Raw genomic sequence first — 15465 nt, forward strand, 5'->3', positions numbered from 1 at the left:
CAAAAGCATGTGGTTACTTCTAACAGCAAGAATTTGCAGAGCTGTTCGCAGGGGCTCCCTCTCCTGTTGCCTCCTTCCCTCTAACACCCTGCGGTGTGAGTTTTTTATTTTTATTTTTTACTTTTTATTTTTTTGGCTGCGTTGGGTCTTCGTTGCTTTGTGCGGGCTTTCTCTAGTTGTGGTGAGTCGGGACTACTCTTCGTTGCTGTGCACGGTCTTCTCATTGCGGTGTTTTCTCTTGTTGCGGAGCATGGGCTGTAGGTGCTCGGGCTTCAGTAGCTGTGGCTCGCGGGCTCTAGAGCACAGGCTCAATAGTTGTGTCTCACGGGCTTAGTTGCTCCGCAGTATGTGGGATCTTCCCGGACCAGGGATCGAACCCGTGTCCCCTGCATTGGCAGGAAGATCCTTAACCACTGTGCCACCAGGAAAGTCCCGCGGTGGGAGTTTTTAATTCCATTTGGCAGATGAGTAAACCAAAGCTGAGACGTGACAAGATCCCATAGGAAGACCTTGACCGAGCTTGGCATGTAGCTCGGGAGGGCCCCATTTCTCACCCAGGTGGGGCTCTCCCAACTGCATCTTCCCCCCTTTCTTTAGGCACGAAATGAGCTCGCCTATGGAGACTGTCAGGGCGCAGAAGGAAGACTCCTTTTTCTGGAAGAGGTCCTGGAGGGCACTGATATGATACAGTCTCCACCACGAGGGAAACCGCCCTGTGTCCGTAAAGGTCTGGGCAGGAATGAATTCACCTTCTGAGAGTGAGCAAGCATGTATCATCTGAAAATGGAGAGGCAGGGGGCTTCCCTGGCGGTCCAGTGGTTAAGACTTTGCCTTCCAATGCAGGGGGTGTGGGTTCGATCCCTGGTCAGGGAGCTGGGATCCCACGTGCCTCAGGGACAAAAAAACAAAACATAAAACAGAAGCAATATTGTAACAAATTCAATAAAGACTTTAAAAAAAAATGGAGAGTAATATTCCATTGTATATGTGGCACATATATACACTGGAATATGACTCAGCCATAAAAAGAAACAAAATTGAGTTATTTGTGGTGAGGTAGATGTACCTAGAGTCTGTCATACAGAGTGAAGTAAGACAGAAAGAGAAAAACAAATACCGTATGCTAACACATATACATGGAATCTTAAAAAAAAAAAAAAAAAGGTCATGAAGAACCTAGGGGCAAGACGAGAATAAAGACGCAGACCTACTAGAGAATGGACTTGAGGACACAGGGAGGGGGAAGGGTAAGCTGGGACAAAGCGAGAGAGTGGCATGGGCATATATACACTACCAAACGTAAAATAGCTGGTGGGAGGCAGCCGCATAGCACAGGGAGATCAGCTGGTGCTTTGTGACCACCTAGAGGGGTAGGATAGGGAGTGTGGGAGGGAGGGAGGGAGGCGCAAGAGGGAAGAGATGTGGGGACATATGTATAGGTATAACTGATTCACTTTGTTATAAAGCAGAAACTGACACACCTTTGTAAAACAATTATACTCCAATAAAGATGTTAAAAAAATAATGGAGAGGCAGGAACTGGATTCAGGTATAGGTGACAAGGTATAGAAGGGAGGCTGTGGGATCTGGGAAGGGCAAGGCTGGCCTCCTCACACCTGGGCTACCAGATCGCCCCTCAGCCTTTCTGCCAGCGAAACAGCCTGGGCAGTTGATCCCCAGGCCCCAGCCTTGACTACACTGCAGCTGTGAGCAGAGCAGGCTACACTGACCGAGGCCCAGGCTTCCTGCACTTTAGAAGTTACTCCACTGCGCCCCAGACCCAGCCCTGCCGTGTGGAACTGCCCCCCACACCCACTGACAAAGGCAGCTTTATCCCCAAAGTGCCTCCCTTGTGACCGTGGGCCTTGTTCCCACAGAGTGGCTGGATCTCCAAAGCCTTGCATGGAATTCCCGGGGCTTCCTACGAGTTGCACCTACACCCTCATTAAAGCCCCCAGTCAGCCCTGAAACATTTGGTGGTGAGCAGAGGAAAGCATTCCATTTGTTAGAAGAGAGGGCCACACAGAAGTCCCAGCCCGGCACATACAAACAGCTCACAGAGACCGTGCTTAGGAGAGATGTGTGGGATGGTCATTAAGGGGCAGATGGGTTAAATGTCACCCTTAGATCAGGCTCTCCAAGGGGACATGCGGGGGAAAAGCACTCTGGTCATGCAATGAGAATCCGGATAGGACACACAGAGTGCCTTGTCCCTTTGTGCTGTGGTTCTCCACATGCTCTACGTAAGTGAAGTCCTCGGTTCTCAAACTTGAGCAGGGACCAGATGATTCTGGAGGGCTTGCAAAAGCAGAGTGCCAGGCCTCACCTCCAGAGTTTCTGATTCCGCAGGACTAGGTGCAGCCTGAGAATTTGCATTTCTAGCAGAAGTTTCTATGGGCTCAAACTTGTTACATAACTTATTTTTTCCAGTGTTTTCCTGGAGGCATCCCTTTTGATGCCCATGACTGGCTTGGGGACCAGACTGGCTCCTGAGAGCCAGTTTCTTATTTTAAGGACAGCCTGGCATAGAGAGGCAGCGTGATGCCATGAAAAGAGCCTGGGCTTTGGAGTTGGGTGGATCTTGATTAGACTCCCGACGTGATACCTTGCTGGCTAGGTGACCTCTGGGAAGGTGCTGGATTTTGCTGAACCAGTAGTGGGCTATGACCCAGGGTCACCAGGTCTGGCACATAGTAGGTGCTCAGTGAATCTCTGTGCAGTGACCTTTTCACCTGTAAAATGAGTATGGTAATATTTACAAGATCGACGGCGAGATAGTGTGAGCTGACGTCATGCCAGGCCCTTTGGAGGCACTGAGTAGTGTTTGTTACCTTCCTGCCCTCCCAGCCACTTCCAGGTTATCCAAGGAAGGCAGGGGTCAACTGGGACCCCAACGAGGAGCCTCGCTGGGCTCTGGGGCTCTGAGCGGCGCTGGCCTCCTGGGTGTCCTCTGCCAGCCCAGCAGATGGTGGACTTTGTTCTGAGCCGAGCTTCCCAGCGCTGGCAGCCCGGCCTTTTTGGACCAAGCGTCTTCACACAGAGAAGTCAGATGGCTCAGGTCGGGAGTCTCCAAGTGAGCCGGTGCCAGGTTGGACACATTTGCCCTGAGTCACCTGTCCAGAGCAGGTTGTGAGCGCATTGTCCGACTCACAGCATCCCAGCCATCAGCGCCTGAGATCCGATTTGAGACCAGCCTCTGAGTGAGAAAGGAGCATCCATTTCTCATTCTTTGCCGGCTCTAACCCAGGCCCGGGCCCTGGCTTTCCCAGGATAAATGGTTCCGTGGTCCCGGCTGGGCAGTTGGAGAGCAAAGCCAAGGAGGGGGCAGCCCCAGGGGCTGTGAGCAGAGAGGTAGGTGGGCCCGGGTGAGAGAAGGTCCCTCAGGCAGCGGTTCTGACCAGGTGGCAGTTAACGGACGCAGGAGGCTGGCTTCTCTGACCTGCATGGGGACGGGGCTCGGTTGCTGGAACTTGGGTTCCTGTTTGGAGGCTGTGCTGGGCTGGGCAGGAGGGGAAGCGGTCACTGGGGTGGGAATCGGGTGCCACCTTTGGTTGCAGAAGGAGGGGGGGAGGAAGCCATTCGGGAGGTTGGCGTGGGGAGAGGCCTGTCACTTGTTCTCGCTTTGTAGCCCTGGGAGCTTCTGGTTCTAGGATTTCCGCCTGAACAGCCAAGGCCTCGTCCTTGGGACTGGGGATATGGAAGGCGGCGGAAGGAAGGATGGAGAGGAGGGGGCGGAGGCGCCAGAGGAGGCCCCCCCCGCTGCTCGCCAGGCTTCCCCTCTCCCAGGCAGGCACGGCGTGTGGGCGGCTCTGCCACTGGCCTTGGGAAGACTGTCAGTCACTCCACTTGCTTTAGGTGCGGGTCCACTTGCTTTAGGTGAGGGTCCACTTGCTTTAGATGAGGGTCCACTTGCTTTAGGTGAGGGTCCACTTGCTTTAGATGAGGGTCCACGTGCTTTAGGTGAGGGTCCACGTACTTTAGGTTAGGGTCCACTTGCTTTAGGTGAGGGTCCACGTGCTTTAGGTGAGGGTTCACTTGCTTTAGATGAGGGTCCACGTGCTTTAGGTGAGGGTCCACGTGCTTTAGATGAGGGTCCACTTGCTTTAGGTGAGGGTCCACTTGCTTTAGATGAGGGTCCACGTGCTTTAGGTGAGGGTCCACGTACTTTAGGTGAGGGTCCACTTGCTTTAGGTGAGGGTCCACTTGCTTTAGGTGAGGGTTCACTTGCTTTAGATGAGGGTCCACGTGCTTTAGGTGAGGGTCCACGTGCTTTAGGTGAGGGTCCACTTGCTTTAGGTGAGGGTCCACTTGCTTTAGATGAGGGTCCACGTGCTTTAGGTGAGGGTCCACTTGCTTTAGGTGAGGGTCCACTTGCTTTAGATGAGGGTCCACGTGCTTTAGGTGAGGGTCCACTTGCTTTAGGTGAGGGTCCATGTGCTTTAGGTGAGGGTCCACTTGCTTTAGATGAGGGTCCACTTGCTTTAGACTAATTCCGCGTGGTTTCAGTCCCACGGTTGGCGCTCTTTTGGTTGATAAACCTGCTTGTTTTCTGTTGTCGGAGGACTCAGCAGATTCCTTGCTCCGTGAGGACACAGGGCAGCATCCACTTCCTTCTCTTTTTAAAAATTTGAATTAATTAATTAGGCCACGCAGCTCGGCATGCGGGATCTTCCCCGACCAGGGATGGAACCCGCTCCCCCTGCAGTGGAAGTGCGGAGTCTTAACCGCTGGACCACCAAGGAAGTCCCATCCACTTCCTTCTCTTGCCAAGTGAAATCCTCCCGTTTGTGGCAGGACCCGTCAAAGGAGCTGAGCGCCAAGCCTTCCTTACTTCCCCAAGCAGCCCGGGATGCTGCCCTGTGGCTTCTTTCCCTTTCTCCAGGCTGCTGGGAAGGACATGATGGCTCCATTCCTTTCCTCTCCTCTGTTCTCTTTTTTGTCCTGCAGTTAAGTGGTGGTCAACATTTATGACCACAGTTGAGGGTATTTCCTATTCCACGCATGACGAGGGCATGAGCTATCAGGGTGCGCCAGCCCCCTCCTTGAAGCTCCAGCTATTCATTTATTCACCTCCACTGATGCTTATTAATCACACTTAATACCCAATCATTTCCTGTGCACTCTTCCTGCCCCAGGCTCTGTGCTAAAATCTTTTCCTGCATCATCTCATTTAAGCCTTACAGCAACCCTGAGTTAGGTAGTGTATCCCCGCAAACTGTGAGACGAGGTGACTCGCCCAGGGTCACTCAGCTAGAAAGTGGCACTGAACCCCAGCCTGTCTGAGTCCAAAATCTACAATCTTAACTGCTCTGCTACATGCCTCAACAAATATTTCTATTTCCTAAACACAAAGATGGTCATATATCCACAGGGTAAAAAATAAAAAATCTGAGTTGGATTATAATTACCTACAGCAGATGTTTTCTAGTTCTTTTTATCCATGGAAACCTTTTTAGAATTGAAATCTTTCATAAAAATTCATGTGTAAACAGTTTGGAGCAGAATTATTCACACTGAAGGCAGGCTAGGAGTTTGAGACCTGTCCTCTTGCCAAACTCCCCACTCCCCTTTCTGGTCCCCAGCCGGGGTACCCCCGGGGTTTGGAGGTGAAGTGGGGAGGGTGCACTTTGAAATGAAAGCCACTCACTAGCAGGATAGTGTCTTCATTCCTTAAGCACGACTGCTCAGCTACCTGAATTGGCGATTTGACCCTTTCCCCCCTGCTCACACCCAGACTCCAGTGTTGCCAAGAGATCTGCTCTGATGTGAATACAGGGGGGTCTTTTAGAGCTTTGTGCCTTTGCCTGTTCTGTCTGCTGGAAATGTTCACTCTTCTGTCCTTCCTTCCCACATGGAAAACCCTCATTCAGCTTTCAAGCCTCAGCTCAGGGGCCGATTCCTTGGTGACACCATCCATAAAGTCACTTCAGATGGTGGCACTTGATTCAGACCATTATTATGAAACTTCCCCCACTAGGAATATTATCCATGTACACATCTGTCTTCTCTCACTGGCCGTAAAGGACCATGTCTTCATCCTTTACATCATCATTGCCTGGCACACGACGAATCTCAGAATATAGTTGTTGCAAAAATGAATGAACAATATCAACATAACAACAACGCTAACTCTGACAATAGCACCTTATATTTGCATTGTCCATTTGGGCTGGCAACCCATTTTAATATATAAGATGTTTTTGATACTAAGACACAAATCAGTGTGAATAGCAACATAGTGTTACATGCAGGGAGAAAAATACCCCCCAAGGCAAAATGAACAAACTAAGAGCTTGGACTTTGGCTAGGAAGGCAGCCTGAAATTAGGAATTTACTTCATGTTCTTCTCTTGGATCCCAGTTTATATAAGGACAAATCTATGTTTGTCCTGTAAGCTAGGCAAGTTATGGCATAAGGATTAAGGGGGTCTGCATGAAAGAATGCAGAGCAGGGTGCTGAGGAAGGCTTGTGGAGGAGCAGGATGCCTGGGTGGAAGAGCAGAGCCCATTGAGAGCTGCTATGCTTGCACACTTGGAGATGCTGGAAGAGAGTGTGTGCCTTGCGTGGGAGCAGCTCATAAGTCTGGCAGTGCCTCTGTGCAGTGCCCCAGATGCTGGGGACCACCCAGAGTGGGGATCTCCACTGCTCTTGCTTCTGGCTGAGACTTGGCATGCACATCTGGGCCAGAAATGTTTCTTAGGCAGACAGCTACAGCAGCTAGGACAGGGCTGCCCTACCTGGTCGACGGGAGGTGCCCCCCCCCCACCTCCCACAAACATGCTCTCCAAATGATCCAGAAGCTCTCCTCACTCCTGGGATGGCTGGCACTAGGGCTTCCTCCCTGCTGCTCACAGCAGCTCTCATCTGGCAAGGGAAAGCTCCAGTCAACCTGAGCCCTTCCTCAGTCTTCCATCTGCATATGAAAGATTTGAGCAGAAAATTTCAGGGTCGATCCCATCTCTCAAATCTGGAGAAGCACAGGTCTCTGTAAGGACGAGCAAATGCACCCAAATCAACGTACACATGAAAAGATTCAGAGGCTCAGAAGGGACCTAAATGAGGAACCAAAGCAAATACCCTCAAATGAAAGTACTGTGGGAAATCAGAGAAAACTTTAGAGTAGTGGTTTTCAAACATGACCCATTAGTGGACTGAAAATCAGTTTAGTGGGCTGAGACCAGCTTTTTTTTTTTTTTTTTAAACAGAGAAAGAAGAATAGAGTTTATCAAAATGCATCAGGTTCTTAGCAAAATCATTTTAAAATAATTTTTATTGAAGATTAGTTGATTTACAATGTTGTGTTAATTTCTGCTGTACGGAAGTGTGACTCAGTTATTATTCTTTTTCATATTCTTTTCCATTATGGTTTATCACAGGATATAGTTCCCTGTGCTATATGGTAGGACCTTGTCGTTTACCCATCCTATATATAATAGTTTACATCTGCTAATCCCAAACTCCCAATCTATCCCTCCCCCACCCCCTCATCCTTGGCAACCACAAGTCTGTTCTCTATGTCTGTGAGTCTGTTTCTGTTTTGTAGATATGTTCGTTTGTGTTGTATTTTAGATTCCACATATAAGTGATATCATGTTTGTCTTTTTCCTTCTGACCTACTTTGCTTAGTATGATAATCTTCAGCCCATTCATGTCACTGCAAATGGCACTATTTCATTCTTTTTTATGGCTGAGTAATATACCATTGTATATATGTACCACACCTTCTTTATCCATTCATCTGTCGATGGACATTTAGGTTGTTTCCATGTCTTGGCTATAGTAAATCGTGCTGCTATGAACATTGGGGTGCATGTATCTTTTCAAATTATACTTTTGTCTGGGTATATATCCAGGAGTGGGATTGCTGGATCATATGCCAACTCTATTTTTAGTTTTTTGAGGAACCTCCATACTGTTCTCCATAATGGCTGCACCAATTTAAGAAAAATCATTTTTATATTATCTTTGTCATGTTTTCACCTTATTATACCATAGTAAGTGTGTTGTTTCATAAACCTTTTGTCTTGACTGTTTGTATTTATTTATATATTTATAACTATTTATATACATAGACATCTTATGTGTTTATGTGGTACATACTATGATGTAAAATGTAAATTCTTACTGTAAGTCAAGATTTACAAAGTTTCAAGAACAGTACTGTAGAAAGAACATTGGGTGGGATTTGGAACGGCAGAGATGTGTTAGGAGAGCATTTTCAGCCCCAAGTATTCCTGATCTTCTCTTTCAACAAGATGGTCTTGTCCCCGTCATCCAAGGCAGGGATTCCAGACCTAAGTCAGCTATGAGGTGATCTTTCCCTTTTCCTATCCTCACCTGTCCTTAAATCGATTAGAGGGGTTTAAGCAAGGGAAGAATTGGAAAAAGTGGGAGGCACTCTGGGCTCATGTGCCTTCCCTCTTCTCCTTGCTTCTTCTCATCCTCCAAGGGTGTTCAGAGTCAATTCCAGCCACACTGCAGTGGTCCGAGCACCTGGGGCAGCTGCTGACAGAGGGAGGAGACCCATGGCCTTGACTAAGCAATGTCTGGGCACACACTTCCCCTGCACTGAGCTCTTTGTCGAAAGCAAACAGTAAAAGTGTGTGTGTGTGTGTGTGTGTGCGTGATGTGTGTTGAGAGAAATAGAAAATAATATTGAAAGAGATGATACATAATCTCTTACCAAAACCCAAACCCCAATCGTATACACACACGCACACACACATGTGTGTGTGCACACACACAATGGCAGCAGTTGGACCACAAAGTCCAACAGTTCTTTTAGGCCAAAGACTCTATGATGATTTGTAGCTGTTATTTTGTTTTTCTTTGAATCTCCTCTCAGTTCGACTTAGAGATCATTGGATATCAGTTTAATGCCCCTGCAGTTCCTTCCCCAGGAAGGGATCTTTGTTGTTTATCCAGGGGTATGTCTTGAGCATCTTTCTCAATCCAGGTCTTTTAGCAAGTAGGTCATATTTTCAGTTTGTTTGTTTTAAATTTGCTTTTTTTGTTTTGATCTTTTTTCTTTTCTAGATTGTAATTAAGTGATGTACACAAATTTATCACCAATTTATGATCTTGCCACTTTGCACACAGAAGGGCACCTGGGACAGCCCTAGGTCTGGATAAGGGTGTGGTTTTAATTCAAAGAAGTGTTATCTAAAAATGGGATCTGAAGAGTGATGAAAATTTAGTGTCACGTAGGGTTATAGAGAGCAGGTGAGGCAATGGGTAGTGCCTGTGCCTTGGCCGGCGGGTTAGAGAAAGCCAGGGCTGCTCAGGTGGCGAAAGAGCTTAGTTGTGCCGTGGACGGAGTTCAGGAGAGGAGCAGAGCGAGAGCTGAAGAGGGCGGGCGGGGCGGACCCTGCTGACAGAAGAGCAGACATTTGGGCCACCAAAGGAGGCTCACTCTAAGTTAAATCTCAATCGTTGGCGGTTCTCAACAGGATTTTGAAGTAAATGATAAAAATAATTTTGAAAGAGATAATATATTATGTCCCCCAAACAACCATTTGCTCTGAACTGAGAGGTTGGAATCAGGAGGAAGTGAGAGAATTCTCAGCACCTGTAGGGAGAGGCATCAGATATAGTGTCTTTCTTGGAATGGATGAAGAGGAAACATCTCCGCTCAAACATCACTTTCAAAAATTCTTTATGGAGCCATCCATAATATGAAAATAGAACGTGAAACCTCTAATTCATTAAGGACAAGAAGGAGTGAATGGCTTGCCTGGAAAGCAAGAAAAGGAGGCAGTAAGAAGCTACATAAAGAGAGCGAAACAAAGCATATCAGAAGGAAGACTTCTCAATTAAGATATGATATAAGGTTGTATATTAAATGTGTATAAGATATACAAAATATAGTATAAGATATAAGGTTATATATTAAAATAAGAAGTCTCCCAGATTCAGCTTAAAAAAGGGAAATTAAAAAACCCAAAGAAGCAAACTCTCCCTCCCACTCCTATTATATCCCACTTGTAAGAGACACGTTTAAAACTAAATCACGTGAAGTTAAAAATAAAGTGATGGGCAAAAACCATGCAAATGCAGATTAAAAGAAAGTGGGGTAACAATGTTAATTCTGCCAGACAAAATAAAAACTGAGGCAACTGTTAAATAGATCAAGAAGTACTTTTTACAAAATGATAAAAACACACAATGGAGATATGAAAATCAGAGAACTTTATGCACCTAAGAAAGGCATTGAAATATGTAAAATAAAAATTTTTTGAAATATGTTACAAATATGGTACCAGATTTCAATGCACACGACTCTAAGCTTTTTCAGATTAATTAGACAAAAATATAAATAGTTGATGACTTATAAGATTGAATATATACACATATTTTAATATCACATTTGAGTATATACATATTTGAAACTCCAAACAGAGGAGAATCTTTCTTTTCAAATGTGCACTGAACATTTAAAACATTTAGTTACATCACATACTGGCTTACAAAATAAACCTCAATAAATTCCAACAAATAAAAAGTGTCCAGGGCACATCCTGTGGCCATGATGCAATTAAATTGGAATTTTCTAGTACAAAAATTACAAGAACAACAAGGCTAAATCTTGGAAATTTAACCACAAGAAATTAACAATAGCAACAGCAGTCTTCTAAAAAACTGAGTTTAAATTGGAAATCAAAGCTGCAATTACAGGCCATTTCTAAAATAACAACAATTAGAGCATCATGTTTCAAAATTCATGGGTTGTGGCCAAAGGGATATTCAGAGGAAAATTTCTAGCTTTTTATAATCATGGTGATTATGACAATGGTGGCTATCATAACTAGACAACAAACTGTGCTAAGGGATTTACATCCAGTATATTTCAATTTATTATCTATCACAAAGTTGCTGTGAGACGGCTCCTACAATCATCCCCATTTTGCGGATAACAAAACTTGAGTCACAGAAAAGTTATGTAGATTTTCAAGGTCGGACACTTATTGGACTGGGTTTTAAACTAAGACCTAGTTGGGCTCTATGCCAGACCAGGTAATCACTGCATGATATGCTGTTATTTCTAAAATAGAAAGAATGGATTTGGGGGAACTAAATATTAAACTCTAGAAGATGGAGAAAAGAATAAAACAAATATCAGAAAAACAGGAAGGAAAAAGGAATAAAACTTAAGCCAAAATAAATACGTTGGAAAGCAAACTGATAAGAGTAGATGTTTTTACTAATTCTAAGAATGAGTCCTTTGAGAGGACCAATAGAATAGCTCTCTTCAATCAGGTAAATCAAAGAGAGGAAGGAGGACCGGAGGACCAACTGAAATGTACAACACTGGCCATAAGAGACAAAACATATGTATATAATAGTTTCAGAGAAAAAAATTTTAATTGTGAATATGTAATGGACAACTCTATACTAATAAATTTGAAAATCTTGATGAAAGGGTCATTTTATGAACAAGGTAAGTGATCAAAATTGACAAAGGAAAAGATTTTTGAAAAATTGAATAGACCAATAACCAAGGAAACAATGGAAAGTTTCAAAAGTGATGCCAGGGCCAAAAGATTTTATGGAAAACTATTTCAAACTTTTACTGGATATATTTTAAATTAGTAAACTATTTCAGACCCGGGCCCTCGGCAGTGAAAACGCAGAGTCCTAACCACTGGACCTCCAGGGAATTCCCCCAATTCCTTTTATAATAACCTAAGACAGCCCAAAGTGGGATGATAGACCATATCTTTTTGTGAGCGTAGATACAAAGATCCTAAACAAAATGTTAGCAAACTAAATTCAGTTCTCTATGAAAAGAATTGCACACTGAGATCCAATAGGATCAACATATTGGGGGCCCAGTCTTAAGAATGCCAGTAATATGTTTGTTCACACTGAGAACTCAAAAGAACGATACACAACATGGCCAAGGAGCTGAAAAAGCATTTAATAAGCAACACCGTTCTTGGAGAAAATACTTCCCAGATTAAAACTAGTAGAATATTTCCTTAATATAATAAAAAATAATTTTATCTCAGTATAGCCGTCAATATTCTACTTAACTAGAGAATTTCCATTAATATCTAGAAAAAGACATGGAACTCCTCTATTGTAGCCATTATTTACTAAAATTCTGGAAACTTAGTCAGTAGACTTAGAAAATAAAATGAAATAAGTGGTATAAATATTTTAAAATGAAGCGAGCTTATTAATATTCAGAGATCACATGATTGGAAATGCAAGAGAAACTATTGAATAGTTTCTAGATAAGAGAGATCTGTAAGGTTGCTGGTTATGAAATAAATGTGTGAAAGCCATAACTTACATATAAGCAATAACCAATTAGAAAAAATACTTTACAAATGGTCCATTCAAGATAAAAACAAGAGTGCTGACGAATAAATGTTATTAGAGATATTTAAAGCGTATATGAAGAAGAATATAAAAGCGGATTGAAGGTCTGAAAAGAAAAGCTGAACAAATATAAAAACAAAACAACAATTAAAAAAATGGTCCTGGATGGGAAGACTTTCTCCCCAAATTCATCTGTAAATATGAGGCAGTCTCAATAAAAATTTCAACCAGATATTTTCAAATCTGAGAGAATTATTATAAAGTTAATCAGAACTAATAGTTAACAAAAATTAGCCATAAATTTCAACTTTATTCTTCAGAACAGAAACCTTTATTTTTCTGGTTATAATTTTGATACATGATTGTTGTCCAAAGAAATCAGGAATAGGAAATTATTAAGTAGAAAGGAAAAGCTCCTTGTAAATTCCATCTCCCAACATCTTACTTCACCTTCCAGAAAAAATTATTAACAGTTGGGTTTTTATTCATACAGGTACACTTTTATAACCCAAACTAGTCGATAATGTCTACTTTATGGTGTTTCTTACAATATACTGTGGACCTCTTTCCATAGCCATATATTTTATTCTTGATATTGGTCACATAATGTTCCACTGTGTGAATGTTCCATAATATATTTAATAAAATCTCTCATTGATGTACATTTAGATTGTTCCTACTATTTTACTTTTTTCTTTTTCTTTTTTAGTCCATCTATGTATCAGGCACTCAGCTGAGTCCTTTTCAGAACTATCTGCTTTCGTTCCCACAGTGGTTAGCATTGTCATTGCCAATTTATGGGTGATCAGCAAGACATAAGAGAGTTCAACACTTGGCTTGAAGTTGCACAGGTAAGGGGCAGACCTGGTATACAAACTAAAGCCACCTCCAGAGTCTAAGCCCTTGGCCAGGACATTTGTGTACCTGCTTGTCACTCCTCCCAATTACAAGCATCCTTGGGGTAGCTCTGGGCAGCTGACTGCTTATTTCATGGCAACAACAATTTTATTACCTTTTTTTGCAAACATTTTATTTATAGGTAGATAACATATGGTGGTTTTTTAAATTGAAGTATAGTTGATTTCCAATGCTGTGCCAATCTCTGCTGTACAGCAAAATGACTCAGTTATACACATACAGACATTCTTTTTTTATATTCTTTTCCATTATGGTTTATCACAGGATATTGAATATAGTTCCCTGTGTGATACATTAGGACCTTGTTGTTTATTCATTCTAAATGTAATAGTTTACATCTACCAACCCCAAACTCCCAGTCCATCCCTTTCCCTCCCCACCCCGCCCTTGACAACCACAAGTCTGTTCTCTATGTCTGTGAGTCTGTTTCTGTTTTGTAGATAGGTTCATTTGTGCCATATTTTAGATTCCACATATAAGTGATATCATATGGTATTTGTCTTTCTCTTTCTGACTTACTTCACTTAGTATGATAATCTCTAGTTGCATCCATGTTGCTGCAAATGGCATTATTTCATTCTTTTTTATGGCTGAGTAGTATTCCATTGTATATATGTACCACATCTTCTTTATCCATTCATCTGTTGATGGACATTTAGGTTGTTTCCATGTTTTGGCTATTGTGAGCAGTGCTGCCATGAACATAGGGGTGCCTGTATCTTTTTGAATTATAGTTTTGTCCTGGTATATTCCCAGGAGTGGGATTGCTGGATCATATGGTAATTCTATTTTTAGTTTTCTGACGTACCTCCATAGTGTTTTCCATAGTGGCTGCACCAACTTACATTCCCACCAACAGTGTAGGAGGGTTCCCTTTTCTCTACACCCTCTCCAGCATTTGTTATTTGTAGACTTTTTAATGATGGCCATTCTCACCAGTGTGAGGTGGTACCTCATTGTCGTTTTGATTTGCATTTCTCTAATAATTAGTGATGTTGAGCATCTTTTCATGTGCCTGTTGGCCATCCGTAGGCAACAACGTTTACTGAGTGTCTCCTATATGTGAAGCCCTCTTCGAGCACTGGGATTTAATGAAGAATCCGCCTTAGCCAGTCCCTCCAGAGCAGTGGTGGGTGGATGTGCCTTTCTTGAATTTGTCTAGGTTCTTTTTGAGGTTAATTATATTTTCGGCCTTTTCCATCTTGGAGGGAATGCATGCTGAGGGGGAATAGTCCTGTCCGTCTTCATCCTTTGTCTCAGAGGCCTGGGTTTTGGGGGGGCATCCTGGTGATCTGACTTGTGCCTGCACGTTGACGGATTTGATCACCTTCCAGGATGCTGAACGTGCAGAGGCCCCTGTGAGGGCCTCCTCTTAGGATCTTCCACACGCCTTTAGGATTGTCCCGAGGAGCAGATTCCAGAATGTCTTTCCAATGGCTCTGACTTGTCATCTACTCTCAGGTGCAACCCACTACGACTCCTTATCACTCTGATGTCGGTCGGTTACCTGGAATCCTTCCTTCTGTGGTACTAGAGGGGATGTTTTCCCTGGTGTTTAGTCACAGTTCTGCAGAGAAGCAGACCAATAGGAGGTAGATAGATACATGGACGGATAGATAGGTAACAGATAGATATAAGGAAGGAGATTTATTATGAGGGATTGGCTCATGTGCATATGCAGGCTGAGAAGTCCAAAGATCTGCTGTCTGCAAGTTGGGGGCCCGGGAAAGTGGGTGGTGTAGTCCAGTCCAAGCCCAAAGGCCTGAGGACAAGGGGAGCCAGTGGTGTAAGTCCTGGTCCGAGTCCAAAGGCCCAAGAACTAGGACCACCAATATCCAAGAGCAGGAGAAGATGGCCGTCCCAGCAGAGAGAGTGGCTTTGCTCTTCCTGTACCTTCTTCTTCTAGTCAGACCCTCAAAGGACTGGATGATGCCCACCCACTTCGGTGTGGGCAGATCTTCTTCACTCAGTCTACTGGTTCAAATGCTAATCTCTCCTGGAAAACCCTGACAGACACAGCCAGAAATACTGAAAACCCTTAGCCCAGTGGAGTTGACACATAAAATTAACCATCACACGTGGGATCATTTCACCTTATATCGGTGTGGGAAAGGTCAACTGAAGGCAAAGGAACTTTTTTTTTTTTTTTTTTTTTTTTTGGCTGCATTGGGTCTTCGTTGCTGTGAGCGGGCTTTCTCTAGTTGTGGCGAGCGGGGGCTACTC

The sequence above is a fragment of the Eubalaena glacialis genome, chromosome 2 (genome assembly GCF_028564815.1).
Source record: "Eubalaena glacialis isolate mEubGla1 chromosome 2, mEubGla1.1.hap2.+ XY, whole genome shotgun sequence".
Taxonomy (NCBI): domain Eukaryota; kingdom Metazoa; phylum Chordata; class Mammalia; order Artiodactyla; family Balaenidae; genus Eubalaena; species Eubalaena glacialis.